The following is a 21,440-nucleotide window of genomic DNA, read 5'->3' as shown; positions in this document are numbered from 1 at the left end:
ATGATTAGCAGAATGCTCTAACCAACTCAGCTCACTGGTCATGTATTTTGGCAAATCTAACAACACTTTCTGGGCCTTCTTAAATGACTGTCTAGCTGGATAAAAGGGCCGACAGGTCCGACCTAATTCTGATGAGAAAAGCCAGGCAACTACACAGATGGAACGGGAGACTTTGGCATTATTAGCATAATGCTCTAACCAACTGAGCTCGCCGGAAATGAAAGAGTTTTGCAACCTGTCCACTATATAACAGAGAGCTCACCAAAATTCAAGAATCTGGCCCCTGACCGGCCGTGGGCTGTGGCCATTCATCTGACGCTTTCTGGCCCATCCCGTATGACTTTGTACCCGGTAGAAGGGCTTAACAGTCCTCCTACTAAAGCTCACCAAAAGCGGAGGAACTGGCCCGTACGGGGATCGAACCCGCGACCTTGGCGTTATTAGCACCACGCTCTAACCAACTGAGCTAACCGGCCATATGTGATGTGCTCGGTCTTCTGATGCTTTCCGGCCCTACCCGCCCGAATGTCTACCGAATAAAAGGGATTAAAGGTCCGTTTGCCCACAATTGAAAAGAAAGGGCTGTGCAACCTGTCCAAAAGATAGCAGTGGGTCTTCAGAAAAAAAGAGCCTGGCTCACACAGGGGTTGAGGCTGCGACCTTAATGTAATTAGCATCGCACTCTAAGCTACTTGGGAAGATTAGAGCCAGGTGACTACAGGGCTCGAACCAGAGGCTTTGGCATGATTAGCAGAATGCTCTAACCAACTCAGCTCACTGGTCATGTATTTTGGCAAATCTAACAACACTTTCTGGGCCTTCTTAAATGACTGTCTAGCTGGATAAAAGGGCCGACAGGTCCGACCTAATTCTGATGAGAAAAGCCAGGCAACTACACAGATGGAACGGGAGACTTTGGCATTGTTAGCATAATGCTCTAACCAACTGAGCTCGCCGGAAATGAAAGAGTTTTGCAACCTGTCCACTATATAACAGAGAGCTCACCAAAATTCAAGAATCTGGCCCCTGACCGGCCGTGGGCTGTGGCCATTCATCTGACGCTTTCTGGCCCATCCCGTATGACTTTGTACCCGGTAGAAGGGCTTAACAGTCCTCCTACTAAAGCTCACCAAAAGCGGAGGAACTGGCCCGTACGGGGATCGAACCCGCGACCTTGGCGTTATTAGCACCACGCTCTAACCAACTGAGCTAACCGGCCATATGTGATGTGCTCGGTCTTCTGATGCTTTCCGGCCCTACCCGCCCGAATGTCTACCGAATAAAAGGGATTAAAGGTCCGTTTGCCCACAATTGAAAAGAAAGGGCTGTGCAACCTGTCCAAAAGATAGCAGTGGGTCTTCAGAAAAAAAGAGCCTGGCTCACACAGGGGTTGAGGCTGCGACCTTAATGTAATTAGCATCGCACTCTAAGCTACTTGGGAAGATTAGAGCCAGGTGACTACAGGGCTCGAACCAGAGGCTTTGGCATGATTAGCAGAATGCTCTAACCAACTCAGCTCACTGGTCATGTATTTTGGCAAATCTAACAACACTTTCTGGGCCTTCTTAAATGACTGTCTAGCTGGATAAAAGGGCCGACAGGTCCGACCTAATTCTGATGAGAAAAGCCAGGCAACTACACAGATGGAACGGGAGACTTTGGCATTGTTAGCATAATGCTCTAACCAACTGAGCTCGCCGGAAATGAAAGAGTTTTGCAACCTGTCCACTATATAACAGAGAGCTCACCAAAATTCAAGAATCTGGCCCCTGACCGGCCGTGGGCTGTGGCCATTCATCTGACGCTTTCTGGCCCATCCCGTATGACTTTGTACCCGGTAGAAGGGCTTAACAGTCCTCCTACTAAAGCTCACCAAAAGCGGAGGAACTGGCCCGTACGGGGATCGAACCCGCGACCTTGGCGTTATTAGCACCACGCTCTAACCAACTGAGCTAACCGGCCATATGTGATGTGCTCGGTCTTCTGATGCTTTCCGGCCCTACCCGCCCGAATGTCTACCGAATAAAAGGGATTAAAGGTCCGTTTGCCCACAATTGAAAAGAAAGGGCTGTGCAACCTGTCCAAAAGATAGCAGTGGGTCTTCAGAAAAAAAGAGCCTGGCTCACACAGGGGTTGAGGCTGCGACCTTAATGTAATTAGCATCGCACTCTAAGCTACTTGGGAAGATTAGAGCCAGGTGACTACAGGGCTCGAACCAGAGGCTTTGGCATGATTAGCAGAATGCTCTAACCAACTCAGCTCACTGGTCATGTATTTTGGCAAATCTAACAACACTTTCTGGGCCTTCTTAAATGACTGTCTAGCTGGATAAAAGGGCCGACAGGTCCGACCTAATTCTGATGAGAAAAGCCAGGCAACTACACAGATGGAACGGGAGACTTTGGCATTGTTAGCATAATGCTCTAACCAACTGAGCTCGCCGGAAATGAAAGAGTTTTGCAACCTGTCCACTATATAACAGAGAGCTCACCAAAATTCAAGAATCTGGCCCCTGACCGGCCGTGGGCTGTGGCCATTCATCTGACGCTTTCTGGCCCATCCCGTATGACTTTGTACCCGGTAGAAGGGCTTAACAGTCCTCCTACTAAAGCTCACCAAAAGCAGAGGAACTGGCCCGTACGGGGATCGAACCCGCGACCTTGGCGTTATTAGCACCACGCTCTAACCAACTGAGCTAACCGGCCATATGTGATGTGCTCGGTCTTCTGATGCTTTCCGGCCCTACCCGCCCGAATGTCTACCGAATAAAAGGGATTAAAGGTCCGTTTGCCCACAATTGAAAAGAAAGGGCTGTGCAACCTGTCCAAAAGATAGCAGTGGGTCTTCAGAAAAAAAGAGCCTGGCTCACACAGGGGTTGAGGCTGCGACCTTAATGTAATTAGCATCGCACTCTAAGCTACTTGGGAAGATTAGAGCCAGGTGACTACAGGGCTCGAACCAGAGGCTTTGGCATGATTAGCAGAATGCTCTAACCAACTCAGCTCACTGGTCATGTATTTTGGCAAATCTAACAACACTTTCTGGGCCTTCTTAAATGACTGTCTAGCTGGATAAAAGGGCCGACAGGTCCGACCTAATTCTGATGAGAAAAGCCAGGCAACTACACAGATGGAACGGGAGACTTTGGCATTGTTAGCATAATGCTCTAACCAACTGAGCTCGCCGGAAATGAAAGAGTTTTGCAACCTGTCCACTATATAACAGAGAGCTCACCAAAATTCAAGAATCTGGCCCCTGACCGGCCGTGGGCTGTGGCCATTCATCTGACGCTTTCTGGCCCATCCCGTATGACTTTGTACCCGGTAGAAGGGCTTAACAGTCCTCCTACTAAAGCTCACCAAAAGCGGAGGAACTGGCCCGTACGGGGATCGAACCCGCGACCTTGGCGTTATTAGCACCACGCTCTAACCAACTGAGCTAACCGGCCATATGTGATGTGCTCGGTCTTCTGATGCTTTCCGGCCCTACCCGCCCGAATGTCTACCGAATAAAAGGGATTAAAGGTCCGTTTGCCCACAATTGAAAAGAAAGGGCTGTGCAACCTGTCCAAAAGATAGCAGTGGGTCTTCAGAAAAAAAGAGCCTGGCTCACACAGGGGTTGAGGCTGCGACCTTAATGTAATTAGCATCGCACTCTAAGCTACTTGGGAAGATTAGAGCCAGGTGACTACAGGGCTCGAACCAGAGGCTTTGGCATGATTAGCAGAATGCTCTAACCAACTCAGCTCACTGGTCATGTATTTTGGCAAATCTAACAACACTTTCTGGGCCTTCTTAAATGACTGTCTAGCTGGATAAAAGGGCCGACAGGTCCGACCTAATTCTGATGAGAAAAGCCAGGCAACTACACAGATGGAACTGGAGACTTTGGCATTATTAGCATAATGCTCTAACCAACTGAGCTCGCCGGAAATGAAAGAGTTTTGCAACCTGTCCACTATATAACAGAGAGCTCACCAAAATTCAAGAATCTGGCCCCTGACCGGCCGTGGGCTGTGGCCATTCATCTGACGCTTTCTGGCCCATCCCGTATGACTTTGTACCCGGTAGAAGGGCTTAACAGTCCTCCTACTAAAGCTCACCAAAAGCGGAGGAACTGGCCCGTACGGGAATCGAACCCGCGACCTTGGCGTTATTAGCACCACGCTCTAACCAACTGAGCTAACCGGCCATATGTGATGTGCTCGGTCTTCTGATGCTTTCCGGCCCTACCCGCCCGAATGTCTACCGAATAAAAGGGATTAAAGGTCCGTTTGCCCACAATTGAAAAGAAAGGGCTGTGCAACCTGTCCAAAAGATAGCAGTGGGTCTTCAGAAAAAAAGAGCCTGGCTCACACAGGGGTTGAGGCTGCGACCTTAATGTAATTAGCATCGCACTCTAAGCTACTTGGGAAGATTAGAGCCAGGTGACTACAGGGCTCAAACCAGAGGCTTTGGCATGATTAGCAGAATGCTCTAACCAACTCAGCTCACTGGTCATGTATTTTGGCAAATCTAACAACACTTTCTGGGCCTTCTTAAATGACTGTCTAGCTGGATAAAAGGGCCGACAGGTCCGACCTAATTCTGATGAGAAAAGCCAGGCAACTACACAGATGGAACTGGAGACTTTGGCATTATTAGCATAATGCTCTAACCAACTGAGCTCGCCGGAAATGAAAGAGTTTTGCAACCTGTCCACTATATAACAGAGAGCTCACCAAAATTCAAGATTCTGGCCCCTGACCGGCCGTGGGCTGTGGCCATTCATCTGACGCTTTCTGGCCCATCCCGTATGACTTTGTACCCGGTAGAAGGGCTTAACAGTCCTCCTACTAAAGCTCACCAAAAGCGGAGGAACTGGCCCGTACGGGGATCGAACCCGCGACCTTGGCGTTATTAGCACCACGCTCTAACCAACTGAGCTAACCGGCCATATGCGATGTGCTCGGTCTTCTGATGCTTTCCGGCCCTACCCGCCCGAATGTCTACCGAATAAAAGGGATTAAAGGTCCGTTTGCCCACAATTGAAAAGAAAGGGCTGTGCAACCTGTCCAAAAGATAGCAGTGGGTCTTCAGAAAAAAAGAGCCTGGCTCACACAGGGGTTGAGGCTGCGACCTTAATGTAATTAGCATCGCACTCTAAGCTACTTGGGAAGATTAGAGCCAGGTGACTACAGGGCTCGAACCAGAGGCTTTGGCATGATTAGCAGAATGCTCTAACCAACTCAGCTCACTGGTCATGTATTTTGGCAAATCTAACAACACTTTCTGGGCCTTCTTAAATGACTGTCTAGCTGGATAAAAGGGCCGACAGGTCCGACCTAATTCTGATGAGAAAAGCCAGGCAACTACACAGATGGAACGGGAGACTTTGGCATTGTTAGCATAATGCTCTAACCAACTGAGCTCGCCGGAAATGAAAGAGTTTTGCAACCTGTCCACTATATAACAGAGAGCTCACCAAAATTCAAGAATCTGGCCCCTGACCGGCCGTGGGCTGTGGCCATTCATCTGACGCTTTCTGGCCCATCCCGTATGACTTTGTACCCGGTAGAAGGGCTTAACAGTCCTCCTACTAAAGCTCACCAAAAGCGGAGGAACTGGCCCGTACGGGGATCGAACCCGCGACCTTGGCGTTATTAGCACCACGCTCTAACCAACTGAGCTAACCGGCCATATGTGATGTGCTCGGTCTTCTGATGCTTTCCGGCCCTACCCGCCCGAATGTCTACCGAATAAAAGGGATTAAAGGTCCGTTTGCCCACAATTGAAAAGAAAGGGCTGTGCAACCTGTCCAAAAGATAGCAGTGGGTCTTCAGAAAAAAAGAGCCTGGCTCACACAGGGGTTGAGGCTGCGACCTTAATGTAATTAGCATCGCACTCTAAGCTACTTGGGAAGATTAGAGCCAGGTGACTACAGGGCTCGAACCAGAGGCTTTGGCATGATTAGCAGAATGCTCTAACCAACTCAGCTCACTGGTCATGTATTTTGGCAAATCTAACAACACTTTCTGGGCCTTCTTAAATGACTGTCTAGCTGGATAAAAGGGCCGACAGGTCCGACCTAATTCTGATGAGAAAAGCCAGGCAACTACACAGATGGAACTGGAGACTTTGGCATTATTAGCATAATGCTCTAACCAACTGAGCTCGCCGGAAATGAAAGAGTTTTGCAACCTGTCCACTATATAACAGAGAGCTCACCAAAATTCAAGAATCTGGCCCCTGACCGGCCGTGGGCTGTGGCCATTCATCTGACGCTTTCTGGCCCATCCCGTATGACTTTGTACCCGGTAGAAGGGCTTAACAGTCCTCCTACTAAAGCTCACCAAAAGCGGAGGAACTAGCCCGTACGGGAATCGAACCCGCGACCTTGGCGTTATTAGCACCACGCTCTAACCAACTGAGCTAACCGGCCATATGTGATGTGCTCGGTCTTCTGATGCTTTCCGGCCCTACCCGCCCGAATGTCTACCGAATAAAAGGGATTAAAGGTCCGTTTGCCCACAATTGAAAAGAAAGGGCTGTGCAACCTGTCCAAAAGATAGCAGTGGGTCTTCAGAAAAAAAGAGCCTGGCTCACACAGGGGTTGAGGCTGCGACCTTAATGTAATTAGCATCGCACTCTAAGCTACTTGGGAAGATTAGAGCCAGGTGACTACAGGGCTCAAACCAGAGGCTTTGGCATGATTAGCAGAATGCTCTAACCAACTCAGCTCACTGGTCATGTATTTTGGCAAATCTAACAACACTTTCTGGGCCTTCTTAAATGACTGTCTAGCTGGATAAAAGGGCCGACAGGTCCGACCTAATTCTGATGAGAAAAGCCAGGCAACTACACAGATGGAACTGGAGACTTTGGCATTATTAGCATAATGCTCTAACCAACTGAGCTCGCCGGAAATGAAAGAGTTTTGCAACCTGTCCACTATATAACAGAGAGCTCACCAAAATTCAAGAATCTGGCCCCTGACCGGCCGTGGGCTGTGGCCATTCATCTGACGCTTTCTGGCCCATCCCGTATGACTTTGTACCCGGTAGAAGGGCTTAACAGTCCTCCTACTAAAGCTCACCAAAAGCGGAGGAACTGGCCCGTACGGGGATCGAACCCGCGACCTTGGCGTTATTAGCACCACGCTCTAACCAACTGAGCTAACCGGCCATATGTGATGTGCTCGGTCTTCTGATGCTTTCCGGCCCTACCCGCCCGAATGTCTACCGAATAAAAGGGATTAAAGGTCCGTTTGCCCACAATTGAAAAGAAAGGGCTGTGCAACCTGTCCAAAAGATAGCAGTGGGTCTTCAGAAAAAAAGAGCCTGGCTCACACAGGGGTTGAGGCTGCGACCTTAATGTAATTAGCATCGCACTCTAAGCTACTTGGGAAGATTAGAGCCAGGTGACTACAGGGCTCGAACCAGAGGCTTTGGCATGATTAGCAGAATGCTCTAACCAACTCAGCTCACTGGTCATGTATTTTGGCAAATCTAACAACACTTTCTGGGCCTTCTTAAATGACTGTCTAGCTGGATAAAAGGGCCGACAGGTCCGACCTAATTCTGATGAGAAAAGCCAGGCAACTACACAGATGGAACGGGAGACTTTGGCATTGTTAGCATAATGCTCTAACCAACTGAGCTCGCCGGAAATGAAAGAGTTTTGCAACCTGTCCACTATATAACAGAGAGCTCACCAAAATTCAAGAATCTGGCCCCTGACCGGCCGTGGGCTGTGGCCATTCATCTGACGCTTTCTGGCCCATCCCGTATGACTTTGTACCCGGTAGAAGGGCTTAACAGTCCTCCTACTAAAGCTCACCAAAAGCGGAGGAACTGGCCCGTACGGGGATCGAACCCGCGACCTTGGCGTTATTAGCACCACGCTCTAACCAACTGAGCTAACCGGCCATATGTGATGTGCTCGGTCTTCTGATGCTTTCCGGCCCTACCCGCCCGAATGTCTACCGAATAAAAGGGATTAAAGGTCCGTTTGCCCACAATTGAAAAGAAAGGGCTGTGCAACCTGTCCAAAAGATAGCAGTGGGTCTTCAGAAAAAAAGAGCCTGGCTCACACAGGGGTTGAGGCTGCGACCTTAATGTAATTAGCATCGCACTCTAAGCTACTTGGGAAGATTAGAGCCAGGTGACTACAGGGCTCGAACCAGAGGCTTTGGCATGATTAGCAGAATGCTCTAACCAACTCAGCTCACTGGTCATGTATTTTGGCAAATCTAACAACACTTTCTGGGCCTTCTTAAATGACTGTCTAGCTGGATAAAAGGGCCGACAGGTCCGACCTAATTCTGATGAGAAAAGCCAGGCAACTACACAGATGGAACGGGAGACTTTGGCATTATTAGCATAATGCTCTAACCAACTGAGCTCGCCGGAAATGAAAGAGTTTTGCAACCTGTCCACTATATAACAGAGAGCTCACCAAAATTCAAGAATCTGGCCCCTGACCGGCCGTGGGCTGTGGCCATTCATCTGACGCTTTCTGGCCCATCCCGTATGACTTTGTACCCGGTAGAAGGGCTTAACAGTCCTCCTACTAAAGCTCACCAAAAGCGGAGGAACTGGCCCGTACGGGGATCGAACCCGCGACCTTGGCATTATTAGCACCACGCTCTAACCAACTGAGCTAACCGGCCATATGTGATGTGCTCGGTCTTCTGATGCTTTCCGGCCCTACCCGCCCGAATGTCTACCGAATAAAAGGGATTAAAGGTCCGTTTGCCCACAATTGAAAAGAAAGGGCTGTGCAACCTGTCCAAAAGATAGCAGTGGGTCTTCAGAAAAAAAGAGCCTGGCTCACACAGGGGTTGAGGCTGCGACCTTAATGTAATTAGCATCGCACTCTAAGCTACTTGGGAAGATTAGAGCCAGGTGACTACAGGGCTCGAACCAGAGGCTTTGGCATGATTAGCAGAATGCTCTAACCAACTCAGCTCACTGGTCATGTATTTTGGCAAATCTAACAACACTTTCTGGGCCTTCTTAAATGACTGTCTAGCTGGATAAAAGGGCCGACAGGTCCGACCTAATTCTGATGAGAAAAGCCAGGCAACTACACAGATGGAACTGGAGACTTTGGCATTATTAGCATAATGCTCTAACCAACTGAGCTCGCCGGAAATGAAAGAGTTTTGCAACCTGTCCACTATATAACAGAGAGCTCACCAAAATTCAAGAATCTGGCCCCTGACCGGCCGTGGGCTGTGGCCATTCATCTGACGCTTTCTGGCCCATCCCGTATGACTTTGTACCCGGTAGAAGGGCTTAACAGTCCTCCTACTAAAGCTCACCAAAAGCGGAGGAACTGGCCCGTACGGGGATCGAACCCGCGACCTTGGCGTTATTAGCACCACGCTCTAACCAACTGAGCTAACCGGCCATATGTGATGTGCTCGGTCTTCTGATGCTTTCCGGCCCTACCCGCCCGAATGTCTACCGAATAAAAGGGATTAAAGGTCCGTTTGCCCACAATTGAAAAGAAAGGGCTGTGCAACCTGTCCAAAAGATAGCAGTGGGTCTTCAGAAAAAAAGAGCCTGGCTCACACAGGGGTTGAGGCTGCGACCTTAATGTAATTAGCATCGCACTCTAAGCTACTTGGGAAGATTAGAGCCAGGTGACTACAGGGCTCGAACCAGAGGCTTTGGCATGATTAGCAGAATGCTCTAACCAACTCAGCTCACTGGTCATGTATTTTGGCAAATCTAACAACACTTTCTGGGCCTTCTTAAATGACTGTCTAGCTGGATAAAAGGGCCGACAGGTCCGACCTAATTCTGATGAGAAAAGCCAGGCAACTACACAGATGGAACTGGAGACTTTGGCATTATTAGCATAATGCTCTAACCAACTGAGCTCGCCGGAAATGAAAGAGTTTTGCAACCTGTCCACTATATAACAGAGAGCTCACCAAAATTCAAGAATCTGGCCCCTGACCGTCCGTGGGCTGTGGCCATTCATCTGACGCTTTCTGGCCCATCCCGTATGACTTTGTACCCGGTAGAAGGGCTTAACAGTCCTCCTACTAAAGCTCACCAAAAGCGGAGGAACTGGCCCATACGGGGATCGAACCCGCGACCTTGGCGTTATTAGCACCACGCTCTAACCAACTGAGCTAACCGGCCATATGTGATGTGCTCGGTCTTCTGATGCTTTCCGGCCCTACCCGCCCGAATGTCTACCGAATAAAAGGGATTAAAGGTCCGTTTGCCCACAATTGAAAAGAAAGGGCTGTGCAACCTGTCCAAAAGATAGCAGTGGGTCTTCAGAAAAAAAGAGCCTGGCTCACACAGGGGTTGAGGCTGCGACCTTAATGTAATTAGCATCGCACTCTAAGCTACTTGGGAAGATTAGAGCCAGGTGACTACAGGGCTCGAACCAGAGGCTTTGGCATGATTAGCAGAATGCTCTAACCAACTCAGCTCACTGGTCATGTATTTTGGCAAATCTAACAACACTTTCTGGGCCTTCTTAAATGACTGTCTAGCTGGATAAAAGGGCCGACAGGTCCGACCTAATTCTGATGAGAAAAGCCAGGCAACTACACAGATGGAACTGGAGACTTTGGCATTATTAGCATAATGCTCTAACCAACTGAGCTCGCCGGAAATGAAAGAGTTTTGCAACCTGTCCACTATATAACAGAGAGCTCACCAAAATTCAAGAATCTGGCCCCTGACCGGCCGTGGGCTGTGGCCATTCATCTGACGCTTTCTGGCCCATCCCGTATGACTTTGTACCCGGTAGAAGGGCTTAACAGTCCTCCTACTAAAGCTCACCAAAAGCGGAGGAACTGGCCCGTACGGGGATGGAACCCGCGACCTTGGCGTTATTAGCACCACGCTCTAACCAACTGAGCTAACCGGCCATATGTGATGTGCTCGGTCTTCTGATGCTTTCCGGCCCTACCCGCCCGAATGTCTACCGAATAAAAGGGATTAAAGGTCCGTTTGCCCACAATTGAAAAGAAAGGGCTGTGCAACCTGTCCAAAAGATAGCAGTGGGTCTTCAGAAAAAAAGAGCCTGGCTCACACAGGGGTTGAGGCTGCGACCTTAATGTAATTAGCATCGCACTCTAAGCTATTTGGGAAGATTAGAGCCAGGTAACTACAGGGCTCGAACCAGAGGCTTTGGCATGATTAGCAGAATGCTCTAACCAACTCAGCTCACTGGTCATGTATTTTGGCAAATCTAACAACACTTTCTGGGCCTTCTTAAATGACTGTCTAGCTGGATAAAAGGGCCGACAGGTCCGATCTAATTCTGATGAGAAAAGCCAGGCAACTACACAGATAGAACTGGAGACTTTGGCATTATTAGCATAATGCTCTAACCAACTGAGCTCGCCGGAAATGAAAGAGTTTTGCAACCTGTCCACTATATAACAGAGAGCTCACCAAAATTCAAGAATCTGGCCCCTGACCGGCCGTGGGCTGTGGCCATTCATCTGACGCTTTCTGGCCCATCCCGTATGACTTTGTACCCGGTAGAAGGGCTTAACAGTCCTCCTACTAAAGCTCACCAAAAGCGGAGGAACTGGCCCGTACGGGGATCGAACCCGCGACCTTGGCGTTATTAGCACCACGCTCTAACCAACTGAGCTAACCGGCCATATGTGATGTGCTCGGTCTTCTGATGCTTTCCGGCCCTACCCGCCCGAATGTCTACCGAATAAAAGGGATTAAAGGTCCGTTTGCCCACAATTGAAAAGAAAGGGCTGTGCAACCTGTCCAAAAGATAGCAGTGGGTCTTCAGAAAAAAAGAGCCTGGCTCACACAGGGGTTGAGGCTGCGACCTTAATGTAATTAGCATCGCACTCTAAGCTACTTGGGAAGATTAGAGCCAGGTGACTACAGGGCTCGAACCAGAGGCTTTGGCATGATTAGCAGAATGCTCTAACCAACTCAGCTCACTGGTCATGTATTTTGGCAAATCTAACAACACTTTCTGGGCCTTCTTAAATGACTGTCTAGCTGGATAAAAGGGCCGACAGGTCCGACCTAATTCTGATGAGAAAAGCCAGGCAACTACACAGATAGAACTGGAGACTTTGGCATTATTAGCATAATGCTCTAACCAACTGAGCTCGCCGGAAATGAAAGAGTTTTGCAACCTGTCCACTATATAACAGAGAGCTCACCAAAATTCAAGAATCTGGCCCCTGACCGGCCGTGGGCTGTGGCCATTCATCTGACGCTTTCTGGCCCATCCCGTATGACTTTGTACCCGGTAGAAGGGCTTAACAGTCCTCCTACTAAAGCTCACCAAAAGCGGAGGAACTGGCCCGTACGGGGATCGAACCCGCGACCTTGGCGTTATTAGCACCACGCTCTAACCAACTGAGCTAACCGGCCATATGTGATGTGCTCGGTCTTCTGATGCTTTCCGGCCCTACCCGCCCGAATGTCTACCGAATAAAAGGGATTAAAGGTCCGTTTGCCCACAATTGAAAAGAAAGGGCTGTGCAACCTGTCCAAAAGATAGCAGTGGGTCTTCAGAAAAAAAGAGCCTGGCTCACACAGGGGTTGAGGCTGCGACCTTAATGTAATTAGCATCGCACTCTAAGCTACTTGGGAAGATTAGAGCCAGGTGACTACAGGGCTCGAACCAGAGGCTTTGGCATGATTAGCAGAATGCTCTAACCAACTCAGCTCACTGGTCATGTATTTTGGCAAATCTAACAACACTTTCTGGGCCTTCTTAAATGACTGTCTAGCTGGATAAAAGGGCCGACAGGTCCGACCTAATTCTGATGAGAAAAGCCAGGCAACTACACAGATGGAACTGGAGACTTTGGCATTATTAGCATAATGCTCTAACCAACTGAGCTCGCCGGAAATGAAAGAGTTTTGCAACCTGTCCACTATATAACAGAGAGCTCACCAAAATTCAAGAATCTGGCCCCTGACCGGCCGTGGGCTGTGGCCATTCATCTGACGCTTTCTGGCCCATCCCGTATGACTTTGTACCCGGTAGAAGGGCTTAACAGTCCTCCTACTAAAGCTCACCAAAAGCGGAGGAACTGGCCCGTACGGGGATCGAACCCGCGACCTTGGCGTTATTAGCACCACGCTCTAACCAACTGAGCTAACCGGCCATATGTGATGTGCTCGGTCTTCTGATGCTTTCCGGCCCTACCCGCCCGAATGTCTACCGAATAAAAGGGATTAAAGGTCCGTTTGCCCACAATTGAAAAGAAAGGGCTGTGCAACCTGTCCAAAAGATAGCAGTGGGTCTTCAGAAAAAAAGAGCCTGGCTCACACAGGGGTTGAGGCTGCGACCTTAATGTAATTAGCATCGCACTCTAAGCTACTTGGGAAGATTAGAGCCAGGTGACTACAGGGCTCGAACCAGAGGCTTTGGCATGATTAGCAGAATGCTCTAACCAACTCAGCTCACTGGTCATGTATTTTGGCAAATCTAACAACACTTTCTGGGCCTTCTTAAATGACTGTCTAGCTGGATAAAAGGGCCGACAGGTCCGACCTAATTCTGATGAGAAAAGCCAGGCAACTACACAGATGGAACTGGAGACTTTGGCATTATTAGCATAATGCTCTAACCAACTGAGCTCGCCGGAAATGAAAGAGTTTTGCAACCTGTCCACTATATAACAGAGAGCTCACCAAAATTCAAGAATCTGGCCCCTGACCGGCCGTGGGCTGTGGCCATTCATCTGACGCTTTCTGGCCCATCCCGTATGACTTTGTACCCGGTAGAAGGGCTTAACAGTCCTCCTACTAAAGCTCACCAAAAGCGGAGGAACTGGCCCGTACGGGGATCGAACCCGCGACCTTGGCGTTATTAGCACCACGCTCTAACCAACTGAGCTAACCGGCCATATGTGATGTGCTCGGTCTTCTGATGCTTTCCGGCCCTACCCGCCCGAATGTCTACCGAATAAAAGGGATTAAAGGTCCGTTTGCCCACAATTGAAAAGAAAGGGCTGTGCAACCTGTCCAAAAGATAGCAGTGGGTCTTCAGAAAAAAAGAGCCTGGCTCACACAGGGGTTGAGGCTGCGACCTTAATGTAATTAGCATCGCACTCTAAGCTACTTGGGAAGATTAGAGCCAGGTGACTACAGGGCTCGAACCAGAGGCTTTGGCATGATTAGCAGAATGCTCTAACCAACTCAGCTCACTGGTCATGTATTTTGGCAAATCTAACAACACTTTCTGGGCCTTCTTAAATGACTGTCTAGCTGGATAAAAGGGCCGACAGGTCCGACCTAATTCTGATGAGAAAAGCCAGGCAACTACACAGATGGAACTGGAGACTTTGGCATTATTAGCATAATGCTCTAACCAACTGAGCTCGCCGGAAATGAAAGAGTTTTGCAACCTGTCCACTATATAACAGAGAGCTCACCAAAATTCAAGAATCTGGCCCCTGACCGGCCGTGGGCTGTGGCCATTCATCTGACGCTTTCTGGCCCATCCCGTATGACTTTGTACCCGGTAGAAGGGCTTAACAGTCCTCCTACTAAAGCTCACCAAAAGCGGAGGAACTGGCCCGTACGGGGATGGAACCCGCGACCTTGGCGTTATTAGCACCACGCTCTAACCAACTGAGCTAACCGGCCATATGTGATGTGCTCGGTCTTCTGATGCTTTCCGGCCCTACCCGCCCGAATGTCTACCGAATAAAAGGGATTAAAGGTCCGTTTGCCCACAATTGAAAAGAAAGGGCTGTGCAACCTGTCCAAAAGATAGCAGTGGGTCTTCAGAAAAAAAGAGCCTGGCTCACACAGGGGTTGAGGCTGCGACCTTAATGTAATTAGCATCGCACTCTAAGCTACTTGGGAAGATTAGAGCCAGGTGACTACAGGGCTCGAACCAGAGGCTTTGGCATGATTAGCAGAATGCTCTAACCAACTCAGCTCACTGGTCATGTATTTTGGCAAATCTAACAACACTTTCTGGGCCTTCTTAAATGACTGTCTAGCTGGATAAAAGGGCCGACAGGTCCGACCTAATTCTGATGAGAAAAGCCAGGCAACTACACAGATAGAACTGGAGACTTTGGCATTATTAGCATAATGCTCTAACCAACTGAGCTCGCCGGAAATGAAAGAGTTTTGCAACCTGTCCACTATATAACAGAGAGCTCACCAAAATTCAAGAATCTGGCCCCTGACCGGCCGTGGGCTGTGGCCATTCATCTGACGCTTTCTGGCCCATCCCGTATGACTTTGTACCCGGTAGAAGGGCTTAACAGTCCTCCTACTAAAGCTCACCAAAAGCGGAGGAACTGGCCCGTACGGGGATGGAACCCGCGACCTTGGCGTTATTAGCACCACGCTCTAACCAACTGAGCTAACCGGCCATATGTGATGTGCTCGGTCTTCTGATGCTTTCCGGCCCTACCCGCCCGAATGTCTACCGAATAAAAGGGATTAAAGGTCCGTTTGCCCACAATTGAAAAGAAAGGGCTGTGCAACCTGTCCAAAAGATAGCAGTGGGTCTTCAGAAAAAAAGAGCCTGGCTCACACAGGGGTTGAGGCTGCGACCTTAATGTAATTAGCATCGCACTCTAAGCTACTTGGGAAGATTAGAGCCAGGTGACTACAGGGCTCGAACCAGAGGCTTTGGCATGATTAGCAGAATGCTCTAACCAACTCAGCTCACTGGTCATGTATTTTGGCAAATCTAACAACACTTTCTGGGCCTTCTTAAATGACTGTCTAGCTGGATAAAAGGGCCGACAGGTCCGACCTAATTCTGATGAGAAAAGCCAGGCAACTACACAGATGGAACTGGAGACTTTGGCATTATTAGCATAATGCTCTAACCAACTGAGCTCGCCGGAAATGAAAGAGTTTTGCAACCTGTCCACTATATAACAGAGAGCTCACCAAAATTCAAGAATCTGGCCCCTGACCGGCCGTGGGCTGTGGCCATTCATCTGACGCTTTCTGGCCCATCCCGTATGACTTTGTACCCGGTAGAAGGGCTTAACAGTCCTCCTACTAAAGCTCACCAAAAGCGGAGGAACTGGCCCGTACGGGGATCGAACCCGCGACCTTGGCGTTATTAGCACCACGCTCTAACCAACTGAGCTAACCGGCCATATGTGATGTGCTCGGTCTTCTGATGCTTTCCGGCCCTACCCGCCCGAATGTCTACCGAATAAAAGGGATTAAAGGTCCGTTTGCCCACAATTGAAAAGAAAGGGCTGTGCAACCTGTCCAAAAGATAGCAGTGGGTCTTCAGAAAAAAAGAGCCTGGCTCACACAGGGGTTGAGGCTGCGACCTTAATGTAATTAGCATCGCACTCTAAGCTACTTGGGAAGATTAGAGCCAGGTGACTACAGGGCTCGAACCAGAGGCTTTGGCATGATTAGCAGAATGCTCTAACCAACTCAGCTCACTGGTCATGTATTTTGGCAAATCTAACAACACTTTCTGGGCCTTCTTAAATGACTGTCTAGCTGGATAAAAGGGCCGACAGGTCCGACCTAATTCTGATGAGAAAAGCCAGGCAACTACACAGATGGAACTGGAGACTTTGGCATTATTAGCATAATGCTCTAACCAACTGAGCTCGCCGGAAATGAAAGAGTTTTGCAACCTGTCCACTATATAACAGAGAGCTCACCAAAATTCAAGAATCTGGCCCCTGACCGGCCGTGGGCTGTGGCCATTCATCTGACGCTTTCTGGCCCATCCCGTATGACTTTGTACCCGGTAGAAGGGCTTAACAGTCCTCCTACTAAAGCTCACCAAAAGCAGAGGAACTGGCCCGTACGGGGATCGAACCCGCGACCTTGGCGTTATTAGCACCACGCTCTAACCAACTGAGCTAACCGGCCATATGTGATGTGCTCGGTCTTCTGATGCTTTCCGGCCCTACCCGCCCGAATGTCTACCGAATAAAAGGGATTAAAGGTCCGTTTGCCCACAATTGAAAAGAAAGGGCTGTGCAACCTGTCCAAAAGATAGCAGTGGGTCTTCAGAAAAAAAGAGCCTGGCTCACACAGGGGTTGAGGCTGCGACCTTAATGTAATTAGCATCGCACTCTAAGCTACTTGGGAAGATTAGAGCCAGGTGACTACAGGGCTCGAACCAGAGGCTTTGGCATGATTAGCAGAATGCTCTAACCAACTCAGCTCACTGGTCATGTATTTTGGCAAATCTAACAACACTTTCTGGGCCTTCTTAAATGACTGTCTAGCTGGATAAAAGGGCCGACAGGTCCGACCTAATTCTGATGAGAAAAGCCAGGCAACTACACAGATGGAACTGGAGACTTTGGCATTATTAGCATAATGCTCTAACCAACTGAGCTCGCCGGAAATGAAAGAGTTTTGCAACCTGTCCACTATATAACAGAGAGCTATCCAAAATTCAAGAATCTGGCCCCTGACCGGCCGTGGGCTGTGGCCATTCATCTGACGCTTTCTGGCCCATCCCGTATGACTTTGTACCCGGTAGAAGGGCTTAACAGTCCTCCTACTAAAGCTCACCAAAAGCGGAGGAACTGGCCCGTACGGGGATCGAACCCGCGACCTTGGCGTTATTAGCACCACGCTCTAACCAACTGAGCTAACCGGCCATATGTGATGTGCTCGGTCTTCTGATGCTTTCCGGCCCTACCCGCCCGAATGTCTACCGAATAAAAGGGATTAAAGGTCCGTTTGCCCACAATTGAAAAGAAAGGGCTGTGCAACCTGTCCAAAAGATAGCAGTGGGTCTTCAGAAAAAAAGAGCCTGGCTCACACAGGGGTTGAGGCTGCGACCTTAATGTAATTAGCATCGCACTCTAAGCTACTTGGGAAGATTAGAGCCAGGTGACTACAGGGCTCGAACCAGAGGCTTTGGCATGATTAGCAGAATGCTCTAACCAACTCAGCTCACTGGTCATGTATTTTGGCAAATCTAACAACACTTTCTGGGCCTTCTTAAATGACTGTCTAGCTGGATAAAAGGGCCGACAGGTCCGACCTAATTCTGATGAGAAAAGCCAGGCAACTACACAGATGGAACTGGAGACTTTGGCATTATTAGCATAATGCTCTAACCAACTGAGCTCGCCGGAAATGAAAGAGTTTTGCAACCTGTCCACTATATAACAGAGAGCTCACCAAAATTCAAGAATCTGGCCCCTGACCGGCCGTGGGCTGTGGCCATTCATCTGACGCTTTCTGGCCCATCCCGTATGACTTTGTACCCGGTAGAAGGGCTTAACAGTCCTCCTACTAAAGCTCACCAAAAGCGGAGGAACTGGCCCGTACGGGGATCGAACCCGCGACCTTGGCGTTATTAGCACCACGCTCTAACCAACTGAGCTAACCGGCCATATGTGATGTGCTCGGTCTTCTGATGCTTTCCGGCCCTACCCGCCCGAATGTCTACCGAATAAAAGGGATTAAAGGTCCGTTTGCCCACAATTGAAAAGAAAGGGCTGTGCAACCTGTCCAAAAGATAGCAGTGGGTCTTCAGAAAAAAAGAGCCTGGCTCACACAGGGGTTGAGGCTGCGACCTTAATGTAATTAGCATCGCACTCTAAGCTACTTGGGAAGATTAGAGCCAGGTGACTACAGGGCTCGAACCAGAGGCTTTGGCATGATTAGCAGAATGCTCTAACCAACTCAGCTCACTGGTCATGTATTTTGGCAAATCTAACAACACTTTCTGGGCCTTCTTAAATGACTGTCTAGCTGGATAAAAGGGCCGACAGGTCCGACCTAATTCTGATGAGAAAAGCCAGGCAACTACACAGATGGAACTGGAGACTTTGGCATTATTAGCATAATGCTCTAACCAACTGAGCTCGCCGGAAATGAAAGAGTTTTGCAACCTGTCCACTATATAACAGAGAGCTATCCAAAATTCAAGAATCTGGCCCCTGACCGGCCGTGGGCTGTGGCCATTCATCTGACGCTTTCTGGCCCATCCCGTATGACTTTGTACCCGGTAGAAGGGCTTAACAGTCCTCCTACTAAAGCTCACCAAAAGCAGAGGAACTGGCCCGTACGGGGATCGAACCCGCGACCTTGGCGTTATTAGCACCACGCTCTAACCAACTGAGCTAACCGGCCATATGTGATGTGCTCGGTCTTCTGATGCTTTCCGGCCCTACCCGCCCGAATGTCTACCGAATAAAAGGGATTAAAGGTCCGTTTGCCCACAATTGAAAAGAAAGGGCTGTGCAACCTGTCCAAAAGATAGCAGTGGGTCTTCAGAAAAAAAGAGCCTGGCTCACTCAGGGGTTGAGGCTGCGACCTTAATGTAATTAGCATCGCACTCTAAGCTACTTGGGAAGATTAGAGCCAGGTGACTACAGGGCTCGAACCAGAGGCTTTGGCATGATTAGCAGAATGCTCTAACCAACTCAGCTCACTGGTCATGTATTTTGGCAAATCTAACAACACTTTCTGGGCCTTCTTAAATGACTGTCTAGCTGGATAAAAGGGCCGACAGGTCCGACCTAATTCTGATGAGAAAAGCCAGGCAACTACACAGATGGAACTGGAGACTTTGGCATTATTAGCATAATGCTCTAACCAACTGAGCTCGCCGGAAATGAAAGAGTTTTGCAACCTGTCCACTATATAACAGAGAGCTCACCAAAATTCAAGAATCTGGCCCCTGACCGGCCGTGGGCTGTGGCCATTCATCTGACGCTTTCTGGCCCATCCCGTATGACTTTGTACCCGGTAGAAGGGCTTAACAGTCCTCCTACTAAAGCTCACCAAAAGCGGAGGAACTGGCCCGTACGGGGATGGAACCCGCGACCTTGGCGTTATTAGCACCACGCTCTAACCAACTGAGCTAACCGGCCATATGTGATGTGCTCGGTCTTCTGATGCTTTCCGGCCCTACCCGCCCGAATGTCTACCGAATAAAAGGGATTAAAGGTCCGTTTGCCCACAATTGAAAAGAAAGGGCTGTGCAACCTGTCCAAAAGATAGCAGTGGGTCTTCAGAAAAAAAGAGCCTGGCTCACACAGGGGTTGAGGCTGCGACCTTAATGTAATTAGCATCGCACTCTAAGCTACTTGGGAAGATTAGAGCCAGGTGACTACAGGGCTCGAACCAGAGGCTTTGGCATGATTAGCAGAATGCTCTAACCAACTCAGCTCACTGGTCATGTATTTTGGCAAATCTAACAACACTTTCTGGGCCTTCTTAAATGACTGTCTAGCTGGATAAAAGGGCCGACAGGTCCGACCTAATTCTGATGAGAAAAGCCAGGCAACTACACAGATGGAACTGGAGACTTTGGCATTATTAGCATAATGCTCTAACCAACTGAGCTCGCCGGAAATGAAAGAGTTTTGCAACCTGTCCACTATATAACAGAGAGCTCACCAAAATTCAAGAATCTGGCCCCTGACCGGCCGTGGGCTGTGGCCATTCATCTGACGCTTTCTGGCCCATCCCGTATGACTTTGTACCCGGTAGAAGGGCTTAACAGTCCTCCTACTAAAGCTCACCAAAAGCGGAGGAACTGGCCCGTACGGGGATCGAACCCGCGACCTTGGCGTTATTAGCACCACGCTCTAACCAACTGAGCTAACCGGCCATATGTGATGTGCTCGGTCTTCTGATGCTTTCCGGCCCTACCCGCCCGAATGTCTACCGAATAAAAGGGATTAAAGGTCCGTTTGCCCACAATTGAAAAGAAAGGGCTGTGCAACCTGTCCAAAAGATAGCAGTGGGTCTTCAGAAAAAAAGAGCCTGGCTCACACAGGGGTTGAGGCTGCGACCTTAATGTAATTAGCATCGCACTCTAAGCTACTTGGGAAGATTAGAGCCAGGTGACTACAGGGCTCGAACCAGAGGCTTTGGCATGATTAGCAGAATGCTCTAACCAACTCAGCTCACTGGTCATGTATTTTGGCAAATCTAACAACACTTTCTGGGCCTTCTTAAATGACTGTCTAGCTGGATAAAAGGGCCGACAGGTCCGACCTAATTCTGATGAGAAAAGCCAGGCAACTACACAGATGGAACTGGAGACTTTGGCATTATTAGCATAATGCTCTAACCAACTGAGCTCGCCGGAAATGAAAGAGTTTTGCAACCTGTCCACTATATAACAGAGAGCTCACCAAAATTCAAGAATCTGGCCCCTGACCGGCCGTGGGCTGTGGCCATTCATCTGACGCTTTCTGGCCCATCCCGTATGACTTTGTACCCGGTAGAAGGGCTTAACAGTCCTCCTACTAAAGCTCACCAAAAGCGGAGGAACTGGCCCGTACGGGGATCGAACCCGCGACCTTGGCGTTATTAGCACCACGCTCTAACCAACTGAGCTAACCGGCCATATGTGATGTGCTCGGTCTTCTGATGCTTTCCGGCCCTACCCGCCCGAATGTCTACCGAATAAAAGGGATTAAAGGTCCGTTTGCCCACAATTGAAAAGAAAGGGCTGTGCAACCTGTCCAAAAGATAGCAGTGGGTCTTCAGAAAAAAAGAGCCTGGC

At 49.2% G+C, this 21,440-nt stretch overlaps 22 non-coding genes across 22 annotated transcripts; all 22 read right to left on the bottom strand.

The window, feature by feature from the left end:
* Positions 1–402: 402 nt before the first annotated feature.
* TRNAI-AAU (transfer RNA isoleucine (anticodon AAU)) lies at positions 403–476 on the bottom strand. Its single transcript has one exon. It is a non-coding gene; the product is annotated as a tRNA-Ile (tRNA).
* A 669-nt stretch (positions 477–1,145) lies between these two features.
* TRNAI-AAU (transfer RNA isoleucine (anticodon AAU)) lies at positions 1,146–1,219 on the bottom strand. Its single transcript has one exon. It is a non-coding gene; the product is annotated as a tRNA-Ile (tRNA).
* Positions 1,220–1,888: 669 nt separating this feature from the next.
* On the bottom strand, positions 1,889–1,962 carry TRNAI-AAU (transfer RNA isoleucine (anticodon AAU)). The gene has a single exon. It is a non-coding gene; the product is annotated as a tRNA-Ile (tRNA).
* A 669-nt stretch (positions 1,963–2,631) lies between these two features.
* Positions 2,632–2,705, bottom strand: TRNAI-AAU (transfer RNA isoleucine (anticodon AAU)). The gene has a single exon. It is a non-coding gene; the product is annotated as a tRNA-Ile (tRNA).
* A 669-nt stretch (positions 2,706–3,374) lies between these two features.
* TRNAI-AAU (transfer RNA isoleucine (anticodon AAU)) lies at positions 3,375–3,448 on the bottom strand. Its single transcript has one exon. It is a non-coding gene; the product is annotated as a tRNA-Ile (tRNA).
* Positions 3,449–4,117: 669 nt separating this feature from the next.
* TRNAI-AAU (transfer RNA isoleucine (anticodon AAU)) lies at positions 4,118–4,191 on the bottom strand. The gene has a single exon. It is a non-coding gene; the product is annotated as a tRNA-Ile (tRNA).
* Positions 4,192–4,860: 669 nt separating this feature from the next.
* TRNAI-AAU (transfer RNA isoleucine (anticodon AAU)) lies at positions 4,861–4,934 on the bottom strand. The gene has a single exon. It is a non-coding gene; the product is annotated as a tRNA-Ile (tRNA).
* Positions 4,935–5,603: 669 nt separating this feature from the next.
* On the bottom strand, positions 5,604–5,677 carry TRNAI-AAU (transfer RNA isoleucine (anticodon AAU)). Its single transcript has one exon. It is a non-coding gene; the product is annotated as a tRNA-Ile (tRNA).
* Positions 5,678–7,089: 1,412 nt separating this feature from the next.
* Positions 7,090–7,163, bottom strand: TRNAI-AAU (transfer RNA isoleucine (anticodon AAU)). The gene has a single exon. It is a non-coding gene; the product is annotated as a tRNA-Ile (tRNA).
* A 669-nt stretch (positions 7,164–7,832) lies between these two features.
* Positions 7,833–7,906, bottom strand: TRNAI-AAU (transfer RNA isoleucine (anticodon AAU)). The gene has a single exon. It is a non-coding gene; the product is annotated as a tRNA-Ile (tRNA).
* Positions 7,907–9,318: 1,412 nt separating this feature from the next.
* On the bottom strand, positions 9,319–9,392 carry TRNAI-AAU (transfer RNA isoleucine (anticodon AAU)). Its single transcript has one exon. It is a non-coding gene; the product is annotated as a tRNA-Ile (tRNA).
* A 2,155-nt stretch (positions 9,393–11,547) lies between these two features.
* TRNAI-AAU (transfer RNA isoleucine (anticodon AAU)) lies at positions 11,548–11,621 on the bottom strand. Its single transcript has one exon. It is a non-coding gene; the product is annotated as a tRNA-Ile (tRNA).
* Positions 11,622–12,290: 669 nt separating this feature from the next.
* TRNAI-AAU (transfer RNA isoleucine (anticodon AAU)) lies at positions 12,291–12,364 on the bottom strand. The gene has a single exon. It is a non-coding gene; the product is annotated as a tRNA-Ile (tRNA).
* A 669-nt stretch (positions 12,365–13,033) lies between these two features.
* On the bottom strand, positions 13,034–13,107 carry TRNAI-AAU (transfer RNA isoleucine (anticodon AAU)). Its single transcript has one exon. It is a non-coding gene; the product is annotated as a tRNA-Ile (tRNA).
* A 669-nt stretch (positions 13,108–13,776) lies between these two features.
* On the bottom strand, positions 13,777–13,850 carry TRNAI-AAU (transfer RNA isoleucine (anticodon AAU)). The gene has a single exon. It is a non-coding gene; the product is annotated as a tRNA-Ile (tRNA).
* A 2,155-nt stretch (positions 13,851–16,005) lies between these two features.
* TRNAI-AAU (transfer RNA isoleucine (anticodon AAU)) lies at positions 16,006–16,079 on the bottom strand. The gene has a single exon. It is a non-coding gene; the product is annotated as a tRNA-Ile (tRNA).
* Positions 16,080–16,748: 669 nt separating this feature from the next.
* Positions 16,749–16,822, bottom strand: TRNAI-AAU (transfer RNA isoleucine (anticodon AAU)). Its single transcript has one exon. It is a non-coding gene; the product is annotated as a tRNA-Ile (tRNA).
* Positions 16,823–17,491: 669 nt separating this feature from the next.
* Positions 17,492–17,565, bottom strand: TRNAI-AAU (transfer RNA isoleucine (anticodon AAU)). Its single transcript has one exon. It is a non-coding gene; the product is annotated as a tRNA-Ile (tRNA).
* A 669-nt stretch (positions 17,566–18,234) lies between these two features.
* On the bottom strand, positions 18,235–18,308 carry TRNAI-AAU (transfer RNA isoleucine (anticodon AAU)). The gene has a single exon. It is a non-coding gene; the product is annotated as a tRNA-Ile (tRNA).
* A 669-nt stretch (positions 18,309–18,977) lies between these two features.
* Positions 18,978–19,051, bottom strand: TRNAI-AAU (transfer RNA isoleucine (anticodon AAU)). Its single transcript has one exon. It is a non-coding gene; the product is annotated as a tRNA-Ile (tRNA).
* Positions 19,052–20,463: 1,412 nt separating this feature from the next.
* TRNAI-AAU (transfer RNA isoleucine (anticodon AAU)) lies at positions 20,464–20,537 on the bottom strand. Its single transcript has one exon. It is a non-coding gene; the product is annotated as a tRNA-Ile (tRNA).
* A 669-nt stretch (positions 20,538–21,206) lies between these two features.
* TRNAI-AAU (transfer RNA isoleucine (anticodon AAU)) lies at positions 21,207–21,280 on the bottom strand. Its single transcript has one exon. It is a non-coding gene; the product is annotated as a tRNA-Ile (tRNA).
* Between the last annotated feature and the right edge of the window lie 160 nt (positions 21,281–21,440).

The sequence above is a fragment of the Engystomops pustulosus genome, chromosome 4, assembly GCF_040894005.1.
Source record: "Engystomops pustulosus chromosome 4, aEngPut4.maternal, whole genome shotgun sequence".
NCBI classification, from domain to species: domain Eukaryota; kingdom Metazoa; phylum Chordata; class Amphibia; order Anura; family Leptodactylidae; genus Engystomops; species Engystomops pustulosus.
The sequence above is the reverse complement of the archived record's forward strand: the minus strand, read 5'-3'. Positions and strand labels throughout refer to the sequence as shown.